Genomic DNA, 26,932 nt, shown 5'->3' on the forward strand with positions numbered 1-26,932 from the left:
GTATTCTAGGTTGTAATGTTATAGCAGAGAGAAGTCAGGTGATCATGGTATTGAAGGAAAGAATGTGAGAAATCTCTGAGAAGGAAGATTTATTAACAGCCAGTCAGGCCCGGTGGACTTCTGTCCAAAAAACCAAGCCCTGAATAGGATTTCTAGGTCCTTTTTATACAGAGAATGTAAGAGCAGGGAGTCAAGTGGTGCTTTTATGGAAAAAGGACTTTCTTTGTTAGTTTCTTAGAGTTTTAGAGATTTGTTTGGACATCAGGTAGGTTTCAGTTAACATATTCCTCACATTCCAGGTAAGATTGAATTAACATATTGCCCACATTCCAAATAAGTTTGAATTAACATATCACCCACATTCCATCTGGATATAAGTTTGGATACACATTCAGTCTGCATCCTTCCTGAATATTCAAAGCCTATAGAGCCTGTATCACTTACTTGGCTTTCCAGGAACTAGGCATACTTGGATATAGAATTAGATAAATTTGAATTAATACACAGGCCATATTACTTCCCCCCTTTGATGCATGCTTAAGGTTGTTAAGCTTTGGCATGACTATTGTTGGAGTCTCTGTGGACTGACTGGTATGTATATAGAGCCATGAGATGGGTGGCTGTTTTTTTTTTTTTTTTACTATACCATTTATTAGGGTGTGTATCCTATTTATGATGAAAGGGAAGAAACAAGGAAGTATGGTGCATCCTCCTACAAGGAAGGCAATTATTCCCACCAGAAGTTTGAAATTTTCTGCTACTGACTGCCAATTTCCAAAGGGGTTACTTAAATTCCAACCATTGCAGGTCTGCATTGGAACATGAGCAATTTTACCATTTTGCTTGTAATTTCATCAATAGGCTTTCCAGTGCTCTCTAGGTCAAGGCAGCAATTAGAGAGATTGAACTTTCCACAGACTCCCCCTTCAGCTGCCAGGAGATAGTCTAGGGTGAGATGGTTTTGATAGATAGCATTTCTGAATGTAGTTTGCTCTTGGACTGGTAAGGTTAGAGCATGGGCGTTTTCATTATTTATTTATTTCTACCATAGCTTATAAGCAAATGATTCAGTTTAGCATATAGCTAGGGGTTTGATAACTGCACATGCCATTCTCCACCCAATTTGCTGGCCATAGTACTGGTCTATATGCTCAGGAGACCATTCATCATCTCCCCAGGTAAAGACAGCCCTTTTTTCTCTTATGTTTTGATATACTCATTGGCTCAGATCTTTCTCTTCTGGTAAGGGAATGAGGAAGAAGAAGGGTTTTATTGTACTGAGCATACAAATACCACACCAACTTTGGGGAAGTTCTTGGAATGTGACCTTCCCACAAATCCAGTACAGACCATTTGGAACAGTAAAGGGGCTCTTTGTGATGGAGTTCCCACTGTGATTAATTTGGGGAAAGTACAATTTTTGAGAATGACATCAGTCATTCCATGTTCCCCAAGCCTCCATTGTATTAGTGGTGTGATTTTGGAATCTTCCCCCATACATATTAGGTTTCCAACAGATATAGAGGAGTTTAGGCATACCCTAGAAGCACAATATTTTCCTTTGACAGAAGTTTGCAAAGGCCACATATGATCTCAGGGATGACCAGGAGGCCAGTTTCATTATGTGGTTGGCTGTAATTGTATTCTCTATTTTCCCAGGGGCATTGGTCTCCCATATTAGTACCTCCACATACGTAGCATGAGGAGACATTTAAGGCTGCCCCTACTACTTCAGCTAGGTTTATAAAGAGATTTTTTGCTACTTGTGGAATGGAAAAGAGTCTTTCCATTTCTTCATAGAAGGAGTGAAACACAGAGTGGGCTTTACTTGTGAGTGGATTTTCCCAATACCCAAACCAGATGTAGGCTCCTGGGTCTACACCTTTATCATCAATGTGGAGGCCCATTTGGACTCCCTGAGTCTGCCAGGATTCAGCAGGGTTAAGGATGGTGAGATGTAAGGGTTATATTGACTGCATGGACAGTTAGTTGGGGCTGTTCTTTTGGTGAGGACAGCTGTTAGTCTAGTTGTGTCTGTGGCCCAAGTGGCCCAGGTGACACAGAAACAGTAGGGGCAGTACTATGCATCTAGGTATTTGAATCAGAAACTCCCACCTTGGGCTGCACTTTTCATTTCTGGAGTGCACAAGTACTTATTGTTACGCGGTATTCCTGATCATACCTGAGCCATCCACAGTTAGTGTTCCATGGTATCCTGGAGTCTATAACCTGACATGTGTCAAATAGGAGGAACTCATTGGTTCCAGCTAGTGACTGGGGCAGAGTTAAGTAGTTCCTCATCTTGATTAAATATTCTTTTTTCCCATATATGGGAGACTGTTGGGGGCTTGGGGTCAAAGCAGGTTATTTGGCTAGATATGATACAGACACTATAGGAGATTCCCTGAAACTGGCAGGTGGTTATTTGGCCCTTGCAGGTGTAATGGCTATGAAATATTAACATAGTATTGACATGGGCCCCTGTTCACACTTCTTAGATACGTGGCTCACACTCTGTGGTGCTGACCTGGGACCAGGGGAGGCTCAGAGCTAGGAGTAGGGAAAATAACTGAAGGGAAATTGTAACTGGGATTAAACCAGATTCCTACTCTTCAGCTATGCATAGACCAGTTGGCTTCCAGGGTGTAATTGGAGCAGAGCTTGGTGTTCTATCATCAACCTTCGGCCATGTGTGGACCAGTCAGCTTCTGGGGTGTGATTGGAGCAGGGCTCGCATTTTGTTCTTTCACAAGATGAGTTTGGTTGAGTTGTGTGTATCTGGAATACAGTTCCAGGACTCTGGGGCAGCTCGCTTGACCCAGCCATGGTGTATCCACAGGGTGATTTCAGGTACTTTAACGGCAGAGGGGGTAGATAGAATGACAAGATAGGGTCCTCACCATCAAGGAGTTAGTGGAGCTGATTTCCTGTCTTTGACCCAGACTGCATCTCCCATCTTGCACAGGTGTATGGAGCTGCTTAACCTAATGGGACCTTTTCTTGGACCCCATGATGCAGGTTTTGTAGGATTTTTCCTAAGCTGATCATTTGCTGAGCTATTGATTAGTTTCCTCTTTCTCTGAGATCCCCTTCTGTATTTTGGATTAAGGGGGAGTGGCCTCCTGAAGAGGATTTCATAAGGGGTTAAGTTTAGCTTTTGACTTGGGCTGGCTCAAACTTGGAGGAAGGCACTCAGGAGTACTTGCACCCAGATTAGCCCAGTTTCTTGGCAAATCTTGGCAATATAAGTCTTTATTGTCCAGTTCATTCACACTACTTTCCCTGAGCTTTGAGGATGGTAAATGGTGTGCAGTTTCCATCGGATGCACAGTGCTTTGGCAATCCTTTGAGTGAATTTGGAAATGAAGGCAGATCCATTGTCAGAGCCAATTAAGATGGGTAGCCCATATCAAGGAATGATTTCCCTGGGCAGAACTTTGGCCACTTCTTCAGCTTTTTGGTCCAAGTGGGGAAGACTTCCACTCAGTCAGAAAAGGTGCAAACGAGGACTAGAAGGTATTTGTAGAGTCCTGATCATGGCATTTTGGTGAAATCAACTATTAGAACTTCAAGAGGCATATGGCTGATTCGTTGGATTCATGAGGCTTCTGTGGGTCCCTGGCAAGGGTTATTTTTTGCACATGTCACGCACCACTGGCATACTGCATGGGTGATAGCAGCTAGACTTGGGATGTAGGAGAATCTTTCTAACATGTCTTTAAGATGGGTTTTTCCCAAATGTGTGTTTTTATGGTAGTGCTGAACTACTGTTGTGGCTAATATTCAAGGTACGACTATTCTGTGATCAGGCAATGTCCACCACCCATTTGCTCCTTGTGTCCCACTCTCAGAGAGTATCCACTCTCTCTCAGCTTGTGTATATTGCAGCTTCTGGTGATTAAAAGGCTGGTGGATGAGAACCAGCAGTGTATACTGGAGTTTCTGATAATTGAAAGGTTGAGGGAAGTGGCCATGTCCTCATATAGAGATGCCTCCCATGTGGCTCTTTTTGCTTCAGCATCTGCCCTCCAATTTCCTTGGTCAACAGGGCTGTGGCTTATCTGGTGTCCCTTGCAGTGCATCATGGCCACTTTGATGGGCTCCCAAGTAGTTCCAGAATCTGTGTGCAATATTTAATGCCCTTTCCTCCCAAGTTAATGACTCCTTTTTGTTTGTATAAGGCTCCATGCTCATGCAGGGTAAGGAAAGAATATTTTGAGCCTGTGTAGATGTTAACCTTGGCCCCAGTTGCAAGTTGTAGGGCTTGGGTGATGGCAATGAGTTTGGCTTTTGGTGCTGGTGTGTTATCTGGGAGATGCTGGGCATCCACTGTGGTTTTAAAGGTCAACACAGCATATCCTCCTCACTGGTCACTACCCTGAAAAAAGCTACTCTCATCCATAAAGAACTCCATGTTGGGATTTGGTAGTGGCTGATCTTGGAGGTCCGGCCTGCTGAAATACACCTCTTGCAATGTCTCTGGGGGTTGGAACCCCCAGCTTGACAGGTAGAAGGGTAGCTGGATTCAGAGCTTTTATGAGTTCCAGTTGGATAGGCGGATTTTCATGTAATAGGGTCTGATATTCAACCAGGAGGTTGTTAGTAAGCCAGTGTGTTCCTTTAGCTTCTAAGATTGTAACTACTGCATGTGGAACCTGAATAATCATAGGCTACCCAAGAGTTAATTTTATGGCTTCTAGTGTTAGCATTGCTGCAGTGGCTATAGCTTGTTGCCACAAGGGCCATCCCTGGGCTACAGTGTCCAGTTGTTTGGATAAATAGGCTACAGATCTTTTCCAGGAACCCAGGTACTGAGTGAGTACTCCTACTGTGCTGCCTTGGCAATTATGATGTAGATGTAGAGGTTTACTGAGATCTGGAAGCTCAAGGCTCGGAGCTTCTGTCAGAGCCTGCTTGAGAGCAGTGAAAGCATCTTCCTATGGGCTTTCCCAGAGCAGGGGATCATGATATCATCCCCCCTTTGTGGCTTCATACAAAAGGCATGTGAGGACCTTTTGGGGATCCAAATGTGGCAGAATTCAGCTGCTCTGAGGAATTCTCGCAACTTTTGGCGAGTGCTGGCCTCAGGGAGGCTACAGATTGCTTCTTTTCTTTCATGTTCTAATTCATGGAGCCCTTGTGCTATTTTATAACCTAGATACTCAAACTGAGGTAGGTAGATTTGGGCTTTCCTTTTAGACACCCAATAACTCTTTTGTTGCAGATGTTTTAAGAGGGAATAGTTCTGCTACCACAGTCTTGGTAGGTGGGCTTACAAGGATGAGGTTATCTACATATTGGAAGAGAAAACAATTATGGCTTTCTCGTTTAAAGAACTTGAGGTCACTGGCCAGGGCTTGTCCAAAAAGAGTGGACACATTTTTGAATCCCTGAGGGAGCCATGTCCAGGTTAGCAGTTGCTTTTCACCAGAGCTGGGATTGTCCCATGTAAAGGCGATGATCAGTTGACTCCAGGGTGCTATTTGAAAGCAGAAGAAGGCATCTTTGAGGTCCAGGCATGAAAAGTAGACTACCGATAAGGGTATCAAGCTGAAGTGAGTATAAGGGTTGGGGGCCACCGGGTGTAGGGTCACTACCACTGAGTTTACCACCAGGAAGTTCTGGACCAGATGATAGTCCCCATCAACCTCTTTAACTGGGAAGAGTGGAGTATTCCATGGAGACTGACATGGCTTTAGTATGCCTTCATTCACCAATCTCTGCATATGTAATCAGATTCTTGCACTTCACTTAGAACTGGATATTTCTTTATACTCACTGGGCTGACTGTGGGCTTTATTTCAACAATGATTGGAGGAATGTCATGTGTTATCCCTGTTGGGTTGCCCTCTGTCCATACTTCAGGCACATCTTCAATGGGGAGCTGTGCGACTGTAGATTGGCTGGCTTCACTGAAGCAGAACATTCTCCATTCTTCCTGCTCAGGGAGAGTTAAAGCTACTGTCGGAGGCTTTGGTGGTCCCAGGGTTAATGTGAATTGCCCCATGGCATCAAAGGTAATCTGAGCTTGTAGTTTAGACAGCAGGTCCCAGCCCAGGAGGGGGACTGGGCATTCTGGGAGATACAGGAACTCATGGGTGACTTCTTTACCCCCAATGTTACAGGTCTTGGCTTGGAGAAAAGGGCTGCTAGGTGCTTTTACAAGTTGTCCCTATGATAGTGGCTTGTCTTTTTGATAATGGCCTGACCAGCCTTGTCATTATAGAACATTGAACCCCAGGGTCAACCATCATATGTATGGTGTGGCCCCCAATTTGGACTCTGACCATAGGCTCTGTAGGGCTGAGAGAATAGAAGCCCAATCTGTCCTAATAGTGCTCATCAGAGCCCTCTATTCCTGCAAATCTCATGAGCAGATTTGCAGGTTTTCTTTCTGAATTTTTGTGAACTCACAGTTTAGTTTGTGATGTCCCATTTGCTCACCAGGCTAATGCTTTGGCCACATTCTTGGGGATGACAGGGTCAAATGGTCTGTTGGGGCACTCCTGCTTCCAGTGCCCTTCCTCCTTGCAGTATGTGCACTGATTTCACCCTAGGGGTGGGCCCCCTCCTTGGGGCAGGAGCATCCCAGTTTACTTTCCTTGACACAGGGTTGCATCTTGCTGCTGCGAGATGGTCTGCTTTCTTTTTCATTTTCCAGTTTTCCTCTCTCCTGATTTCTACATTGTGATTGATGTAAACCTTAGTGGCTACCTCCAAGAGCTGGGAAATGTTCATACCAGTGAACCCATCTAACTTTCTGTAGCTTTCTTTAGATGTCAGCCTATGATTGGGCAATGAATGCTGAATTGACCATTGTTTAGCTTTCAGGAGCATCCAGGTTAAAGGATGTGTATACACCAACTGCCTCACATAGCCACTAGTAGAAATGAGCAGGACTTCATCGAGAGTCTGTAGGACTTGAATGGTCTTTGCCATATTTAACTGCCTTTCAGGTCCCAGCTCTGAACCCTTCAACTAAGGCCCTATGGAATGTTCCTAGTCAGTTGAGCCTGGTTGTGTCATTGGGATCCCATTGGGGGTCCTCATCTGGGAAATGTGCATGGGCATATTGGTCACTGTCCAGGGTTCCCTCAGGTAAGTGCTCTTTGAGCCAGGTTAGAGCCCCTTGTGTGACTCCTGTTCTCTCCTCAAAGTTGAGTAAGGTCATGAGGAGTTGTTTACAGTCAGCGCAGGTGGGTCTGTGGGTTTGTAGAATGGACTAGAAGATGTCCATCATGGCCTGAGGTTTCTCTGAGTATTGTGGGGTGTTACTTTTCCAGTTAAAGAGGTCGGTGGTAGTGAAGGGTTGGTACATAAACATTCAGTTTCCTCCTTGGATCTGGCCATCAGTGTCATACATAATAAATTGGAGCTTGGGCTTCTTGAGAGGTAGCTGTAGGGCAGCCCTTCTCCCTGCTCCACCTGTCCCCGGGATTCCCCATGGTTTGAGTTGCCATCTTTTGGGGGCTCCTTCCTGACTGATCATTGGCATTTGTACCTGGGAACACAGCACTATGCTGCCAGGGGCCAAGATTGGTGGAGACAGCAGTTTTGGGGGTGAAAAAACTGCATTGCTTGGAAAAAATGGCTGCAGAAAGGCAAGATCATGCTGCTCAGGGGGCACGCCACCAGGTGTGGCTCCAGGAATACCGAGGTTGCACTGTTTAGGGAAGGCAGCTTGTCCCCATTTCTCAGTACTGGTGCAGTAGGAGCAACCGCATAAGGTAGTGGGAGGTCATTTTCCTCTGGCCCTTCTAGAATGGGTAGGTCAGCACTAGATTTGGGGCTCACTTTCTCTGGACCCTTTGCAAGGCACTGGTTTGACCTGGTTCCTGGGACAGCACCTCTGGGCTTTTGTATCAGGCAAATCCTGGCTTCTTTAGCCATACATTTCCTTAACCAGGGCAGACTTTGACTCACAGTGTCCTGCCAGGCATCTATGTAGGGGAACTGGTCAGGGTGCCCTGGTTTTCTGGTTACTGTGTCATGGACTTTATGGATGATCTGGGGGTCAAAGATGTGGCCAGCCCATGCCAAAAGTTGGGCATTCTAATTCACAAAGCATTCTAAGCTTCTCTGGCTGGAATTTTATGCTGTATACATCTCCATGGAATGCTTGGGAAAATTTTTTCAGGATACAACTTAACAGGGTCCTATTTTGTATGTTCCCCATGTCTCCACACTGTGTCAACACTGCACAACATTCATTCAGCCTTTTGCTTTGTCCATCTCCGGCTGCTTCCCTTGCGGGAACTTACAGCCCCTCTTAGCCTTAGTGGGTCAGTATAAACCTCCAACTCAGAAGAGGATTCCTTTGCAGGGAGGCCCCCAGATCACCCTTGACCAGATGACATCACCACAGACTCATGGATCAGGACTCCGCACTCACCCTGCAGAAGTGTGTCTCTGCGTCTCACTCAGTCTCCACAATCACATGCACACAACCACCCTCCTTCCTTTCCTTTCTCAGACCTAGAGAAGATGGCTTCTTCCTTTCTCCTCAGCAGTACTAGTGTCCTCTCAAGAGCTGATCAGGCTCCCCTCCTAACTTTTTGGAATTAGGTTTTTCCTGCACTATGCCCCCAGGGATCTTACCTGTCTGGCATGCAGAGCTCCTTCTTCATTCTCAGGGCCTCTTTTGAACCCTCTGGTGCTCTGGAGGGCTCTGGCAGAATCCACAACCTCTTTCCAGACTAAGGGAGTCCAGAGGCAGACTGGGCTGGGGTTCGCCCAGGCCCTCCTGGCATTCTTGGAGGTGTCCGAGAGGTGCAATCAACTGTTGCTGTCTCTGGCCTTCTCAGCGATGCCGGATGAGCCACCAGAGATGTTATAGCAGAGAGAAGTCAGATGATCTTGATATTGAAGGCCAGGATGTGAGAAATCTCTGAGAAGGAAGATTTATTAACAGCTGGCCTGGCTGGGTGGACTTCTGTCCAAAAACCTGAGCCCTGAATAGGATTTCTAGGTCCCTTTTATACAGAGGAAGTAGGAGTGGGGGTCAAGTGGTGCTTTTATGGAAAAAGAAGTTTATTAGTTTCTTAGAGTTTTAGGGGTTTGTTTGGACACTAGGTAAGTTTGAATTAACATATCCCTCACATTCCAGGTAAGCTTGAATTAACATATCACCCACATTCCATCTGGATGTAAGTTCAAATACACATTCAGTTTGCATCCTTCCTGAATATTCAAAGCCTATAGAGCCTATATCACTTAATTGTCTTTCGGGAACTAGGCACACTTGGATGTAGAATTAGATAAGTTTGAATTCATGCACAGGCCATATTAGTAATCAGGAATAACTACTAAGAAAGCATTTTGTAGATATTACCTAAGGAGATCTTAGAAAAAGAGGGGCCTAAACGTAAATGAGATAGTGGATTGCTATGTTTTCTTTTATTATTCTAAATACTCAGTTCTTTACCTTATTTTAAATTATTTTTTCCTTAGATCCCTAAAATAGTGCATGCTTTAGGCTCCTATTATACCTTGCTTCACTCCTTGTCCTCCTCTTGAACATTGAACCAATTTAAGTTCATAGGTAGGGAAAAGATAAGGAGTCGTGATCATTACTCTTTGGGCACAGCATGAAGTTGGACCTTCCTGGACCAGTTCTGATTCTGTGCTATGTCCAGTTTCCAGCAGTGGTATTGTCCTGTTCTCCATGATGCACACTCCCTTACACACCTTAGCTCAAGTTTCTCCATCACTCTCTTGGATCTCTCTCTGACAACCAAATTCTTCTCAGACCAAGATTTCTCCTTGTGCCAGGGTCCTTCTTCAGGCCTCCTGCTGAGACCATTTTACCACCGGCTATTGGATACTGTACTTTCTTATAGCTGCCCTGCCCCTTATAACTGTCATTTGTTCTACTGGTTCTGGTCATCCTTTTCTGACAGAGCTGGTTATAGCAGAACTGAACTGAGCATGCATTGATAACAAGTGTTTGATTCAGCCAGAATACTTAAAGTTTATTATAATGCCACTTGGTGAAAATCTTCAGGATGCTCATAGGAAATGGAGTATATAGCCTAATGGAGAAAATAGAGAGTTGCATTACATATTAAGAATAGATGTAAATAGCTCCAATATTAGACCTTACAAAGAGAAGTGAGAAGATAAGTAGTAGAAAATGGTAACACCTTGCTTTTAGGAAAAATGAATATTATTCAAAAATATGCATAAAAGTGGTAGTTCTACTTGTAATCTATTTTTCCTAAAATCTGGAAAATACATTCTGACATACACTAAAGAAAAGAGTTTTGCTGTAGAACTGAAAGGAAAGATAATTAACTTTAAAGAGTGCACCAATAGAGAAAAATATGGCTTTGGCCTGCTTGCCTTGTCATGCCCATTCTAATTGTAACTCCTCCACATTGAAAGTCTGTGTTTTCTTTAGAGCATCTTCCATTACAGGTTTACAAAAGAGAAGATTTACATCAAATATAGCTTTCTGTATTGTATGCAGAGATGCAAAATGAATCTCTTTGAAGATAACCATAATGAAAGGGCAACCTGTGCGTTTACACTCTGCTTGTAAACCTCTGTCTATAGTGCGTGAACTGTTCAGGGAATCACTGCAGGCAGCATATTTTGTGAAGTTCTCTAACATTATCATCACACCACTCTGGTATCAGAAAGTAGCTATTTGGTGACTGCCCTCTAATTCATTTATTTATTTTTTACTTCAATCAGAGTGTTTTTTTTTCTTAATCACTACTCTACCGTTACCTTGTTTACTTGTGACCTTTTTATCTCTACCCACACCCCCACTCTACCCCACCCCAGCTGTTAATATGATCTTAAAAACTATAATTTAGAGATAATTAACATCAATTTTAACCCAAAATAAAAACACCCTTTACATGCAAAGGGTGATTAGTTTTTAAGTACAGACTGTAAAAGATAAGTAGTCATTTAAAGAACAACTTTTCAAACAAGAATTGCTTTTTTTTCCTTAAAAATTTTGAAATCTTACAAACTGGGAAAGATTGTCAAATCAGTGACTCAACTATCTCCTTTGAATTTTTAAGTTTTCAATAATTATACTTCATTGTCTAAATTAAAGTTACAACCCATATGCATATGGCAAAATTGCCCCAAATTAATCACAAAAGTAGAAAAATCCTATTTTCTCTTTATTCCACCCATGATTTCCTTAAAGTACGTGTACAGGCATTCATTCTTTCAATCCAACAACAAAAAGTTATTGTTTAGGCACCATGTTCCAGCACTACTTTGTCTTCAAGATTCTGAGATGAATAAGACACTTTTCTTTCTTTGAATACCATTAGCACATGCAAATCACTGTGCCAAATAATAAATTATAGCATATGAGTTTTTGTAGGCTACAAAAATTCAAATAAAATTTGACGAATGGAAAAGTAAATGTTCTCCATTTTGGATACTAGATTATTCTGAATATATTTCAGTGCCCAAGATATAACAATAACTTGAATTATCTTCCCAGGGTAATGACTTTTTGCCATTTGTGGTTTATAATGATAAGGTATATTGATTTTGATTGTATAATTAAATAATAGAAGCTATACAATTTTTTTTGGTACAGCTTAAGAATGTCTTTGGTTGGCTCATGGCTCTAGTTTCAATTCTCAACATCATTCTTTTTAGGAAGTATAGTAGAAACAAAGGAAATAAATTAATGTTTAGTTACATAAAATATAATATTTACCAAAAAAATTACTTTAAAAATTTTTATTGTATAAATAAAGAAATGTAAGGCAGACTATTAGGGTTTTAATTTAGTCTTTACTATGAACAGTAAAGCATGTGAGCTAACTTTCTGATGCCCTGATTTATTCCTCTGTCACAAAGTTGATTTTCATTTTTAAAAGGTCATTCTGAGGGAGCAGAGGTGGCTCAAGTGATGGGGAGTTCCCCCATTTAGTTTCCAGTGCCTCCTAAAAAGAAGACCAACAGAGAGCAGACAGCAAGCGCAAACAATGAGGGGAGATAAATAAAATAAATCATTTTTAAAAAAAAAAAGGTCACTCTGAAGATAAATCAGCAATGCCAATATGATAGTATGTTTATCTCAGATCTTTGTACTCAGGCCAACTTTGGTTCCAATCCTGACTCTGCCACTAAATACCTGTGAAACCCTGGGCCAGTTTCTTAACCTCTTGAATTGACTTAAAGAAAACTTGTTATTGCCCATATTATTGTCCAGAGCTGAAGAGGTCCCCAGGCACAAGGCATTAGATCACTGGCTGTATTTTTTCTCTGATCATCTTGGCTCTGTTTCTCAGACTGGGAACAACAGGTGTGCTGCGCAGTTCTTTGCATCACACCGGCAAGAAGCTATCCAGGAAAAGAAAAGGAACTATCTTTTCCTGTGTCTTTTTTAAGAAGCTGCCCCAGAGACTAGTATCAATGATTTCCCCTTGTGTCATTCACCAGAATTAGGTCACATGGCCACTTCTAAACCAATCGTGGCAGTGGAAAGAAATTGATGTTACTGTGTAGTTAAGTAGGATCAATCCCTAGAGCTGCAGATGGGGTCAGCTTTCTCTGAGTCACATGGGAGAGGACTTATTTTGGAAATAAGCAAAATTGATTCCCCAGTAGGAAGAATTAATAAATGGATGGTGACAGAATCCCTTACCTATTTCTTTTTTTAAAAAATTATTTTTTATATCAATGCTACATGTTACTCAATAAACACAAGACAATAGCTACAATACACAATAAATCTGCTTTGCTCAGTGGTTACATATCCACACACCCACCCCCATTGTTTTGCATTCCTCAGTCTTGAGGGGTTTGGGATGGAGTCTGCTCTGACTGCTTCAAGCTGAGAAGGGCCATAGATATTACGGGGCAAAAGAATGGAATTATTTGGCTTGCAGTTGAACATATTCCTTGCTTTTGAGATGGGGCTGATCCATTCTCATCATTTTGTTAGTTGTCTAAGGCAGGCCCACAGAACTAGAGAGTAGGAGTTAGCCACATGTATGAGAGAGTGTTGATTTCATGAGGCCATGTGGCTTGCCCATGATTTCTGGACATTCTTGGACCTTCAGGAGCACTTTTTTAAAAAATACATTTTTATTTAATATATATTTTTTATTTTATATAATATATTATTTACTATATTTATTAAACATATTAAATATATTTTATCAATATATTTAAATGTAATATATTAAATTATATTTAAATACATTACTAATGTATTTTATTAAAATATTATTAACTATATTTTAATAATAATATATTTTAATATATTTTTATTAAAATATTTTATATATTAATGTATTTTATTGGTGGTGAACTTATAAAACAATCATGCACATGTGTGGAATTCTCATACAACGCCCCTCCACCAACACACTACATTGTTGTGGGACATTTTTACAGATTATGAGATAATGTCATCAGACTATTACCACTAACTATGGTGCATTGCATACATTTGGCATATTTTTTCCATAACCCTCTATTATTAACACAGCACGTCTTTGATATTGATGCAAGACTATTACAGTATTGCAATTAACTATAGTCCATAGGTTACATTAATCGTATTTTTTCCATGCTTCTCCACATTCTTACCACCTTGCAATAGTGATGTCCATTTGTTCTAGTTCATAGAAGGACATTCTTGTATTTGTACTATTAACCACAATTCTCATCCACCTCTGGGTGCACTATGTTATTAAGTCCCTAGATTTTTCTCTAGCTGTCTTTCTTTTTTTTTTCCTTCTTTATATATATATATTTTTAAATGTTACATTCAAAAAATATGAGATCCGCATATCTTCCCCACCCCCCTCACCCCACTCCTTCCACATCAGCAACCTCTTTCATCATCGTGGCACATTCATTGCATTTGGTGAATACATTTTGGAGCACTAATGCACCACATGAATAATAGTTTACATTGTAGTTTTCACTTTCCCCCAGTCCACCTAGTGGGACATGGCAGAACGTACAATGTCCAGCATCTGTCCCTGCAGTACCACCCAGGACAACTCTGAAAATGCACCCCCATCATATCTCTTCTTCCCTCTCCCTACCCTCAGCAGCTACCATGGCTACTTTCTCCACATCTATGCTACAATTTCTTCCATTACTAATCACAATAGTTCCATAGTAGAATACCAGTAAGTCCATTCTAATCCATACTCTATTCCTCCATCCTGTGAACCCTGGGATGGTTATGTCCATTCCCCCTCTATATCAAGAGGGGACTTAGTTTCCATATGGATGATGGATGTAATTCTCCTGCTTGCAGTTGTAGGCACTCTTGTCTCCCTGGTGTGGTGGTTGACCTTCTTCAACTCCCTGTTAGCTGGCCAGGGTAAGTCCAATAAACCAGAGGGTAGGAGTTGCAAGTCTGCTGAGGCTCAGGGGCTGGCTGTCACATGGACAGTCCAGAGATTCAGCTCTCCCCTAAGGAACACTTTTGTTTGAGGCATTGTTTACCGTGGCGGTTTGTGAAGTCTGGTTGAGATCTGCATAAGTGTAACCTCCAGAATGACCTCCTGACTTACTTTGAAATCTCTTAGCCACAAAACAACTATTTTATTAATATTTCCCACTTTGGGTCAAGATCTTTTTCCAAATGCATCACTGATTAACTCGTTGTAATAATCCCTTGTTGCCAGGGAGGATCATCCCTGGGAGTTATGTCACATGGGTCAGTGGGAGAGGGAGGACCTTACCTATTTCTTGATTGCCTGCCAAAGAAATTGAGGATTTAGCCTGCTTAAAATGCAGATGTGCAGACACACACACCACACACACACACACATACACACACAGTCCTCCAAATGTATGTCACAATTGTATTAAATTAATAACTAAGGATTACAAGACTATGGCTGTGTAAATAATCTTCACTGTTATGCTAAGAAATTTACTATGATTTCCTTTCCTTTCTTGCTTGCCTACTGCTTTTCCTAGAATTAATAATTGTTCTTTTATATTTGTTTAGTTTTCTATATATATATATTTTTTTATGTGCAATCACTGGATTTTTCTCCTTTGGGATAAACTGTAAAACTCCAGCCAATATGGTTAACCATTCAGGCAATTTCTTTTCCTTTTTCCTTGGAGATAATACCCCAAAGCAAACCTTCTTCCAACTCTTATCTGGACTGGTTGAACTAAATACAGTTCCAATGGGATTTCTCTTCACCATAATCCTGGGAATCCTTCAACCCCTCCGGTGTATTGGATCTCCAGTCTCCTGGTTATTCAGTGTTTTGGTGAAGCACACCTCCAATAGCTTCCTAAGAAAGGGTGCATATGAGTTAAGTGTTTTGAAACTTTGCATGCCTGAAAATTTCTTCAGTCCACTCTCAAACTTAAATGATAGTTTATTAAATATAGAATTTTAGATCAGCTCTTCCTTCAGGATTATTGGAGGCATTGCTCCATTGTCACAATGATATCTGATCCTTCCTTCCTCTCTCTTTCTTTCTCTGCATTAAAATCATATCCCCAGTGTCCTGAAATTCACAATGACACAATGACATGCCCTGGAGTATATCTTTTGTCATCTCTTGTTGTGCATACTCAGTGGGTCATTTCTCTGAAAATTTCTCCACTCCAATTTCTTTGTTCTCTCTTTTAGATTGATCCTTTAATTTCCTTCTGTCCTCTTCTACTTTTCATTTCTTTGTCCTATCTTTTTAGAGAATTCCTTAAATTTATCTACTATTCTGAAATGTTTTGCTGCCATATTTTACATTTAAGACCTTTTTACTATTCTCAGAATGTACCTTTTTAAATACCAGCTATATTAGTCAGCCAAAGGGGTGCTGATGCAAAATACCAGAAATTGGTTGGTTTTTATAAAGGGTATTTATTTGGGTAGGAGCTTACAGATACCAGGCCGTAAAACATAAGTTACTTCCCTCACCAATATCTATTTTCACATGTTGGAGCAAGATGGCTGCCAACATTTGCAAGGGTTCACACTTCTGGATTCCTCTGGGTTCAGCTCATCTCTTTTCTCCACAAGGTCAGCTATAAACTATGAGGCTCTAGAGATGCTTTGCCTCTCTCCACAAGGTCAGCTGTAGACAATCAGGTGAACGGCCCTGTCTCTCTCCCTGGGGCTCCAGCTTCAGTATCAAACTCCAACATCAAAACTCCCACATTAAAAGCCCTCCAACTCTGTTCTTTGTCATGTCTTTTATCTGTGAGTCCCCACCTACCAAGGGGTGGGGACTGAATGCCCTACTGGCACAAAAGATTTTCCTGATTACTTAGTCAAGGAAACCTCTGAATCCAATATAACCTAATATGCCCACAGGAAAAGATCAGTTTACAAACACATTCCAATATTTCTTTTTGGAATTCATCAATAATATCAAACTGCCACACCAGCCCACTCTTGTTTTATGAATACATCTTTTATTTTTTTTTAATGCACATTTATTTACTGTCAACCCACATTAAACTTTACACTGAAGTTAGTGATGGGCTCATTATTAACAGGTTTACACAAAGAGATGAAAAGAAAAGCAGAATTTTGCTGAAATAATTTACATTTCATTAGAACTCTTTATCATAAACAAATTAATTACTAAATATAGGTAGAAGGAATATGGAAGAGTAATATCTATGTTTTATTTTACTTTTTAAAAAAGAATAGGCACCTTTGTTTACTAGAACGTTTGTGAGAAGCACCCAGTGCCCTCTGCTCAAGAATAAATGGAAGAATGATGCACATTTTTTTCTACATTTCACGACATTTGTGCAAACCCTGGCATAACTAGCCTCAAAGAGTTTTCTCCCCATAAAACACACTCTTTTGGCAATAAGAATTTTAAATATAATAAAAACTAACTTGTCAAAGCATAATACTGTACATATTGGAAAATAAGTGAAAATGGGTAGAACTTACTATGATAAAGTATAAGAAAAAATGTTTTATAGCACGTGCTACCAAGAGCTTTTCATAGTATTTTCTTCAAATTCTTTAAACTTATTTTAATGACAATTATATTTCAATTGGACACAAACATATTTATTTTACCTGAGCAATACAACAATATATAATTTCTTTAGCCATTTTTCATGAGAACAAGTCATTGTACAGTTTAGGATGCATAGGCTTAAGGCCTGAGGCTTGATTTGCTGGTGATTAAACATGTTTCCAATCTTCCTAAAGGCAGAAGATCTGCAGTGAACTGCAAACTGATGCAGAATATCTCTCTCCTGTTTCCCAAGTCTTGTGAGGAACAGTAAGGTCCGGTAAATTCGTTCCACAGAGTTTTAAAGCCTGTGTCTCGTATGCAATACAATGGAGGTCTACAAAAAAATGATGCAAACATATTTACAAATTTAGTTTACAAACTGCTGCAGTAAAATGGCTGGTGAGTTTTGTTTTGTTTGTTTCACAATTTCTCTAATCTTAAAATACCCGGTTGGCATCTCTTTTCTTTGTAAAAAGTAATTCATTTTAGTATACTCTGTGTATATATAAAGTTTTTATATGTTTTCTAAAAATTCACAGATCTACAAGATTCATACATCTTTTTTACACTGGAGAACCGGAGGTCTACCTATACTTAGTAATTAATTTGCTTTATGATAAATAGTTCTAATGAAATGTTTCATCGGTGTTTTGCTCGTTTTCTGTTCGTTTTTTTTATTTTACACTGCAGTTAATAGTCATCTCTTCAAGCAGATTGTGAGAGAGCTGCACAGAGTAAGTACTTATTACCAGCTGTATTTCTCTGACACAGCTGTCTCCTTCCAGAAGGCACCCTTCTCTGTTCGTGGGGATTATATAACCATCACTATTGCCCCTGCTGATCTGGTAGCACCACCCAAGGGGAGGGCCAGCTCCAAAAGTTGGCATGCTTTTAGAGTAAATGCCCTCATTCCCATGCCTCCTGGAAGAAGAGGTCTTCATCCACATCAGGGCTGCTCTTCTGACAAGGCGAGTCTCTAAGACTGGACACGCTTGTATGAGAAGGGTCTCTGCCGGGGGACTATAGGTGGTCCTCAGCCTCAACTGTCAGCTGTGAGACATCGCTGTCAGGTCCCTCTGGCTTCCCTTTCTTCTGGGCTGGGACAAAACTGAGTGAGCCCGTTAAGGAAGGAGCGGAGCGCAGCCTCCAATTCCTTGTGATGGAGCTCCAGCCCTGGGTTGTGGGAAACAAAAGCATGTTGTTTCCACGGAAGCAAGTTACTTCCTTCACCACTGAGTCATGCTGTCTCCATAGCTATTCATGCAGGTCATAAATCTAGCAAGGAGATCTGTACTCTCAGGTGGAACGAGGACTAGGTAGAACGGGACAACCTGGGCAACAAGATTTATGGGTATGTTTTCTCAACAATATAATAGAACATTGAAATTTTGTACTTTGATTTATAATCGTAGATTTTGATCCATTGTGTTACACAGGTTGAGGTAATGGGAATAGTTAGCTAGGATAGTTGCTGGTTCTCATGATTGCTTGGGATATATAAAGAAGCCCCTGAGATTAATAAATGTGTCTGCTGAGCTTGAGGCTTCAGTGCTCTCAGATCCCGGATCCCAATCGCTCTTTGTCTTTTATTCGAATACCCTTTGGGTTCGCAACTCCGACACTGGGTTGTCACCGTCATCATTAAAGATGAGACGTCTGCCTGATAGCAACATCTCCACTGCAGCTGCCTCCAGTCACAGGCTTGACTGGTAGTGTAAGCTCCATGTTGCGAGTCTTGCAGCTACCCTGTAGGTTGCTGTGCACTCATTCTGAAATGATCATTTTCTCAAAAGCAGTAGCATTCTGGCTTTCTGGCTTAGTCCACAATCCACCACCCTTGTGCACTGCGTATCATTGTTGAAATTACTCTTTAGCGGTAGAGTATCCAGGGCACTTGTATCCCTGGCATTGTTCAGCGAATGTCTTTGATTAAGTGTTGAAGTGCTATTGATGCCACCTGAGATAAAGGCAGATTCAGATTGTTTTCTCTCTGTGTCACTCTGCATCCTTCTTACAGGACTTTGTGCGGGAGCAATACCGCGCCCTGGTTCTGGTGGTTGACATGATATCGTCACTAAGCTGTGGCGGCTCCCACTTGGGAAACCTCCACAGCAACGTCAGTGTCTGAAGCACTTCCCATACTCTTTTCCTACTTTCCTGTGGAGAGCACAGTGAAAGAGGAAAGTGCGCGCCCCCTGGGAAGCATTGCAGGTGGTGAAGAGATACCATCACAACAATCTTCTCCATAATGAAAACCCAAATGACTAGGTTAGGCCGATTAGACACAGAAGAGCAAAAGCACCAAGCACTCAAGACTTGATGTTCTTCCAACCTGGCAGAATCCCAGTTTCAAAGTATTTGGGCCCTACACTATTTTGCACCACGTGGTCACCAGGAAGGTAATTAGCAGAATAATGAAGGTAACATGTCCCATGCAACTCCATATTAAAAAAAAGTTATCAACGTGAAGCTAGCAAGCCTTTTCTGTTCTATAGGTCTGAAACTCAACAGCAGCTGAAACCACTACGGCAGGAAACAAGTGACCAGCAACACAGCAATATTTCTTCCTTGAATATTCACTTTCACGCACTTCATCTAACATCAGATAGAGACCTGCGCACCTAGGCACGTCCCAGGAAAAGCGGCCGCGACCTGGACATTACAGGCACAGAATAACCTTCACGGGATAATTCTCACCTAACTAACCCAAATTGGTTATAATGATAAATCACAGGCTTCACATTCTGTAACCAGAGGACATTACTGACCCCTTTCAATATTTTTTTATTCCTTAATGAATCTAGTTACAGATGCCCAGCTTCATGGAAACCAGCAGTCTGCATCTCTGATCCTTATTTGGGTTCAAACCCTTCAAGACGGCGGTGGGGGTGGCCAAGCAGTCGCCCAAGGACAGGCGCGCCGGGGTTCCAGTTCAGGTCTGCGGGCTGGACGCGCTCAAGGCGGTCCAGGCGGCTGCTGAGGCGGCGGGGACCTCCGGGGGGGCGAGGGGCGCACAGGGCCGAGGAAAGCACCCCAGAGGCCGCCTGCGCCCGCGTGCGCACCCCCTCCCCTCCCGGAGGCTTGCGACCTCCTCACCGCCTGATCCCGGGGCTCCTGAACGCGTCTTCTTTTAATTCTCCAAATATATTACTGCATACTACGGTATATTTTCTTTCCCTTTGTTTTTTATTTTATTTTATTTTATTTTTTAGTTTTCCTCTGTTCCAGGCCAACCCTATTTGGGCCACTGTGTTTATGCGTAGACTTGTCTCAAATGGCCTGGTTATCCTTGACTTTCTGTTCATATTTAGGTGAGGTGCTCAAAAGATGACAGGGAGCTCTGTCTGCCTGGGCAAAGGTTGTGCAGAATACAGGGAGGGGAAAAGACTAGAAGATTTAGTTCGGGAATGTTTCCAAATGTCAGAATCTATATTTTCTCTTGATTCAGTTCCTTTATAGAAGAAACCTCCAATCTCCTGAATGTTGGAGAAACGGCCTCCATGCCTGGCTGTTATATTATAGTTGCTAAAGAGGAGGGCAGAGAAGAATCCCGAGTCTCACTATTCAGTTTGTAGACATTCATTTAATCGTCTTTGTTTTTCAGTATGGTGCCTTGCATCAGCTTCTTCATTTTCTACTGGATCCTGCACCCTATCCCCTCCTTTTCATATTCTGTAGAGAAATAATCCTCATGCTGCTCTCCAAGGAGTGAAAGGAGGGACAGTTTTCTGGCCATACCAGGTGGAACAGGAGAACTGGGGCTCAAGTATTTCCTACGCAGACTTAAAACCAGTCCTTTTGTTTGTTAGCCCTACGAACGCAAACTCACAGTCCAACATATTCAGTGGCTACAAATTTCGAACAATATCTCTAGCAATAATTGCTCTGTTTCTCACTGGAATTTCCAAATCCCTCTGTAGTTTTCTCCACCTTGCTGAGAGAGTAACCAAAGATCTCTCTGCTTTACCTCTTCCCTACTTTATTGATATCATCCATTCTCATCCCTTGCATATTACCGTTTCGTTTACCCATTTTGCTTTTTATTCCATCACTTTCATTTTAGTGAGGTTTCTAGAGATGGCTGACATAAATGCGTGTATTTACCCTGCTATGTTTAACTGAAGTGTTTCTAGCAACAATAAGCCTCAATTTCTCCATCAACAAAATGGTGATATTAACAGTCTCTATTTCATGGTATAGTTGATGATTTAAAAGAGCTAAATAATAAAATTCTTAATACATTGCTGGATACATAGAAAGCAATAAATTCATATTCATTCATCTTATTGTTAAGATGATCAAAATACAACAAATGATGCATTGGAAAGTATAGTTAGTCTCTCTCTTTTATATTAAAAACTGGAAAAGAGTGGAAATGCTGTCTGTCCTGTTTATTGATTAGTACATTTTTTTGTAATTAAATTGGATTAAATTTTTAATATTTGTATTACAAGACCCCAAACAAACATCTTTGCAATGAAAGAAAACATTTTTGTAACTTGCAATCATTTATATCATGAACGGAGAAATAGTGTCTGTTAGGCTTAAGTCATCAAAATGGAAGCTTTGAGGCCCTATTATCATTGGCAAATATTGAAGACTTCCCATTCCCCAACACCAGGATTGAATTATCTCTTTCTTGTGGTTATAAGTATAATATTGTATATTATTGTAATTATTTCCTAAAGAGACACTGTTGATTTTAATAAAATAATTCAGGAGGTAGAAGAGAAGATAGAATTGAAAATGGATTTGTACATAATTCTAATATTTCTAGTGCTGAAATTGTGGTTCATCAAAAACCAAAGAGCTTCCATACTCTTGCCTAATAAAAACCATTATTAAAAGAATATGTAAAGTCAGGTGATCAATGTATTAGTAAATGTATTTACCTATACATTTAGTATTTTAATGTCCTAGGCTGCTTCAGCAAATACCATGAAGTGGGTTGGCTTAAACAATGGAAATTTGTTAGCTTATGGTTTTGAAGTTAAAAAATGTCCAAATCAAGGCATCATCATGGCAATGCTTTCTTCCTGAAGACTGGCTGTTGGTGATCCTTGGCTCCTCTACCACATGGCATCTGCTAGTCTCCCCCTTCTCTTCCAGATTTTGTTGACTTTAACTTCTCACTTTTGTGACTTTCTCTCTTTTTGTGTGAGTTTTATGATCTTATAAAGAACTCCAGTAATAAGCTTAAGACCCATTCTGATTGAGGTAGACTGCACCTTACCTGAAGTAGCCTCGCCAAAAGGTTCTACTTACAATGGGTTCTCACCCACAGAAATGGATTAAGTTTAAGAACATGTTTTTCTGGGAGTACATATAGCTTCAAACCACCACAAACTATATAATCAAAATAAACCTAGTCACTAAAGAAGGAGTTTGGTGCTGTCGATATTCCATTAAAATAGTGAAGCAGTTAATAATTTTAACATTAAAAGGCTTCGCTGACGCCTGACACTATCTTAGAATATACTTAGTTTCTCACATCTGGGTTGTGTTTTTCTTTCAGGTAAGGCTATGCTGGATTCATGTTTATATTCCTCAAAGCCCTGGCATGGTGCCTTGAAAATTGCAGGCATGCAATAAATACCTGATGAATGAATGAAAGCATTTACTTTTTTCCCTTTCCGGTCACATATAAAGACTCAATTCATTGGTTCAGAGATTTAGGAGTTGATGTATACCTATTTTACTTATTATACCAGGATTAATAAAGATTTTCTACATGTAATTTACCGCTCCCCTATCCCAAATTAAAAGTTATCCAAATTGAACTTCCCCATTTTAATTACTTGTCTCTTTTGCACCATTAACTCTGACTCTTCACTTTTCAACTTCTTATTTGGTTTGGAGCCTAGGAAACTGATGTTAAACCAAGTAGAAAATCTCACTTGTCATCATGTAGCATCATTTTTGGGAGAGTGACTACTGGATATTCTATTTTTTCATTCCATGAGGGATGTCCAATTAAGTCATAATTGTTTTCCTGTCAAATTCTAAACCTTTGCTGTAAACAAAAAGTGATGTCACTTGCATCCTTATAATTATGACGTATTGTGAATGCTTTCAGAATTCATTTAAAAAATTGCCACATTTCTTTAAATTACATTTTAAACATAAGTTTGATGTATTATTTTGTTGAAATAATAATATATAATAAAAACCAAAATATTTTCTGGGAGAGTACTTCTCCCATTTAGTAATAGAAGTCTCCAGGAAAGCAAAGGAATTTGATTTTCATAAATTTGTTCTACAGCAATTTTTTTTCCAGAATTATAACTGATCTATAGAAACTTTTTTCTGACTTTAATAAAATATATCCCAGTACTTTGTAAAGTTAGTCAAATCCTGATCATTGTTGCCATGACATCATGGTAATTTCCTTGGAAGATATTTGTTGTCGTATCAACTGTTTAGTATGAAATATTTGTCATTTTTCCAGGGTATTGAATTATGTAATATTTTAGGGCAATAAGTTATAAATTTATTTAAACAAATGCTTGCTTTCATATTGTGTAAATAAGTAGAACTTAGTGTGCCTCTCACAGTCATTACACATGTCAAAATACATTTAATTGCAGGCGAGTGACTAGAAGATTTTAAAAATGAATGTAATCTATTGGAAGAGAACTAAAAAAGAATGAAAAGTATTTTTAAAAGCTTTTAACCTAATAATACTTCTTGTATTTTAAAAATAATTTATTCTTCTATTTCATCAAAGTCTGATGACTAGAACTTGCTTGTGCCCCTGGAGCATTATGGAGAGAAATCAGAACAGTAGTTGGTGCTAGGATGGGAGAGGAATCAGCTGGAAAAAGGCAGGAGGGAATTTTCCGTGGGGATGGAAATGTTCTGTATCTTAATTGGTGTGGTGTTTTTTTATGGTCACCTACATTTGCTAATTCATTGAACTGTACACTTAAGATCTGTACATTTTACTGTATGCAAGTATACCTCAATAAAATTTAAACTTTTTGGGAATGAGGTGATCTGAGGAGAAATGTTTTTAAGAGGTATCTGTAGGTAGTCAATGCTTGCTTTGTCTATCGATAGAGACATATTTGTGATTCCAAATAAACTGCCTTGCTTTATTCATAGCTTCCTTTGAAAAAAACAAAATGCACCAAAATGTGTTTTAAATCAATAAATATGGCTCTCAGAGTGTGGAGGAAAATGTTTTTAATTAAGGCCATTGTGATGGTTAGGCTAATGTGTCAACTTGGCTAGGTAATGGTGCCAGTTGTTTGGTGAAGCAAGCACTGGGCTAATTGTAATACAAGGGCATTTCAAGGGCTTTAGTCATCAGTGAGTTGATTGCATATATGGGTGATTACGTCTACAATCAACTGAGAAAATTGCTGCCAGAACTGAGTGACATCTCATCCAATCAATTGAAGGCTTAAAAAGAAGAAATGATCAGCATTCAGGAAGAGAATTACTGTCTCTACTCAGCCAGCCAGCGTCTCCTGGGGAATATTCAGTGGAGTCCCTGGTTTGCAGCCCACCCTTTGGAATTTGCACTTGCGCATCCCCACAGTCATGCGAGACAACTTTATAAAATCTCATACTATTCACACATATCTCCTCTTGATTCGTTTTCCCTAGAGAGATGACATGCATCTTGATGTTTTACTAAATACCAAATGCATTCATTCACTTGTGAAGCTTTGAGCACTGTTTATCCTGGGTACTGGGGATAGAGTATGTTGAACTAGGCAGAAACATGCTTGGTTCTAATGGAAGCTGCAATCTATGAGAGGACAAGGGTAAAAAGAACTTAGTAAATGTAACAAACAGGAGAAGCACAAAGTGCTTGGAGGTGGGGGAGTAGGGAGGCTAACCTCCTCTGAGGGATCAGGGAAAACTTTGATGTGCAAAGTCTTTAGCAAAACCCTACAGGGGTGGTAGGATTTCACTAGATGATGGAGGAGTTGGGGAGAGGGTGATCCAGGCAGGAAAATTAGCAGGTTTGAATGTCATATGGGAAAAGAGCAAATTCAAATTGCTGACACATAGTGAGAAAGAAGGATATGACAGATAGGACTAGAGAGGTGGGGCGGGGGAGTAGCATAGGAGACATACAGGGCGTTAGAGGCTGGGTGATGATTTGACCTTTAAACCTGTGGTAACTGGAAGCTGTGGTAGACTGAATTATGTACCCCAACAAAACATGCTCTTTTTCTTAATCTGTGTTCCTGTAGGCATGAAACCACTGTAAATAAGCCCCTTTGTAGATGTATTATCAGTTAAGCTGTGGCCTAATTTGTGAACAAGATCTTCTAAAATCCTGTGTAGGTGTGGTCACATTAGTCAGAGTTGCTCTTAATTTCAATTGCTGGAGGCCTTATAGAGAGAAATCAGAGAAAGCCTGGGATTTGCCAGAAGCCAAAAGCCAAGAGAAACCAGAAGAGCAGATAAGGAGAGATAGATCACCATGTGACATGAAGCAGAGATACCAGCCAAGGATTGCAACAAGCCAGCCCCAGAACCCTGCAGACTTTAGGAAAAAAACAAAACATACACACAAAACCATGTCCTTACTGATGCGTTGATTTTGGACTTCCAGCCTCCAAAACCATGAGCCAAAAAATCCCTGTTGTTAAGCCAATTGGTATATGCTGTTTGTCATAGCAGCCTGGCAAATCAAAACAGAAGACATTGAAGATTGAAATAATAGAGTGACATGATCAGATTTGCCAATTGCCAAGCGATAAATGGATTAGAAGGAAAACTACCTTTTGGATAAGTTCCAAGACAGCACAAACTCATCCCTTTTATTTCTTTCCCTGAAGTGACTAGCATTAAAATAAGATTTTGTTTCTTTCCATTATGGTAGATAGTAATTTTGAGAAATTAGCTATTTCCTCCCAATACTTGCTGAAACTCTCCTACCAAACAAGGATGGACCTTTAGTGAGGACCGGGGACTAGACAGATGCAATTTGTGTCATCCTTGAGCTGGAACAGAAGTTTAAGTCATGCTGTGTGTATGTGTGTGTGTGTGTGTATATATATTTAAAAACAGCCACTTAGGTATAGTTATAGGAAAAGTATTGAACCAAACCTGAAGATGGCATTGAATTAATTGCACCCACATCATCTTTTCTCCAAAAAATGGCTGAGTGGGGGCAAAATCCTGCCTGAGTGAGCTGTTTTGAGAACCCACAAAGCAGGAGGCTTTAGGGCATCCATCTGGAAAGAGTGTGACAAAAAGAATGATTGCTTAAGGTAAAACTGAGTTTCTGGCACTTCAGGCGGCAGCTGTGGGATGGCTACCTGCCTCCCGCGGCACCCCTGAAGGAAGCCGCAGTGATCCCCGACTCCTGACACTTGCCTGTCACCCAGCTGAAGGACTAACTCCAAGAGAGGGAGGGTTCTGGAGACAGGTCCCCCAAGTGTGGGTTCAATTGTCTGGACCCCCCCTCTTTTGAGCTTTGAGGAGCATACCAGCTGACTTGAGGAGAAACCCGGAGAGGGAGAGGCAAATCTGCTGAGGCAGCCTGATTTACTTAACCTCCCCAGGATAGGGAAAATTGGTCTGGGAGAAGGTGGAGTCAGGTAATTAACTAGTCCTGTGCAACTAACCTCAGGGAGAGGGACAGTGTGAAATGCTTAATAAGCTTCCAAAAGCGTATTTAGGGTTTCTGGCAAGTGGGTGCGCTCTCTCAAAGAGACTGAGAGTCATTTTATTGTGTTGACTTAAGTCCCTGGGGTGATATTTGAATTTCAAAAGGGCCTCTCTCAAGGGCTATTGCTTCCTGCTGCCCTGGGAGAGAAAGCAGTTAGGAAAAAAAGGGGGGTGAGGTGGAGCACAGATACCTAATCAGCACTTTATCTAATTGCAAAGAGTCATTCCTGCATCAGAGAAAGGGGCTATTTTTGAAGATCTAATCAACCCAACAAAGAAGTTTAGTTCAGTGGAGGAGTTTCTGCCTTGAATATACAAGGTCTCTAGTTTGATTCCTGGCTCCTCTT

The 26,932-nt window shown here is 40.8% G+C and overlaps 1 pseudogene; it reads right to left on the reverse strand.

Annotated features, from left to right (window-relative positions):
* Positions 1-17,626: 17,626 nt before the first annotated feature.
* LOC101418178 (adhesion G protein-coupled receptor L2 pseudogene) lies at positions 17,627-20,984 on the reverse strand (annotated as a pseudogene).
* Between the last annotated feature and the right edge of the window lie 5,948 nt (positions 20,985-26,932).

This window comes from Dasypus novemcinctus, chromosome 4 (genome assembly GCF_030445035.2).
Source record: "Dasypus novemcinctus isolate mDasNov1 chromosome 4, mDasNov1.1.hap2, whole genome shotgun sequence".
Lineage (NCBI taxonomy): Eukaryota > Metazoa > Chordata > Mammalia > Cingulata > Dasypodidae > Dasypus > Dasypus novemcinctus.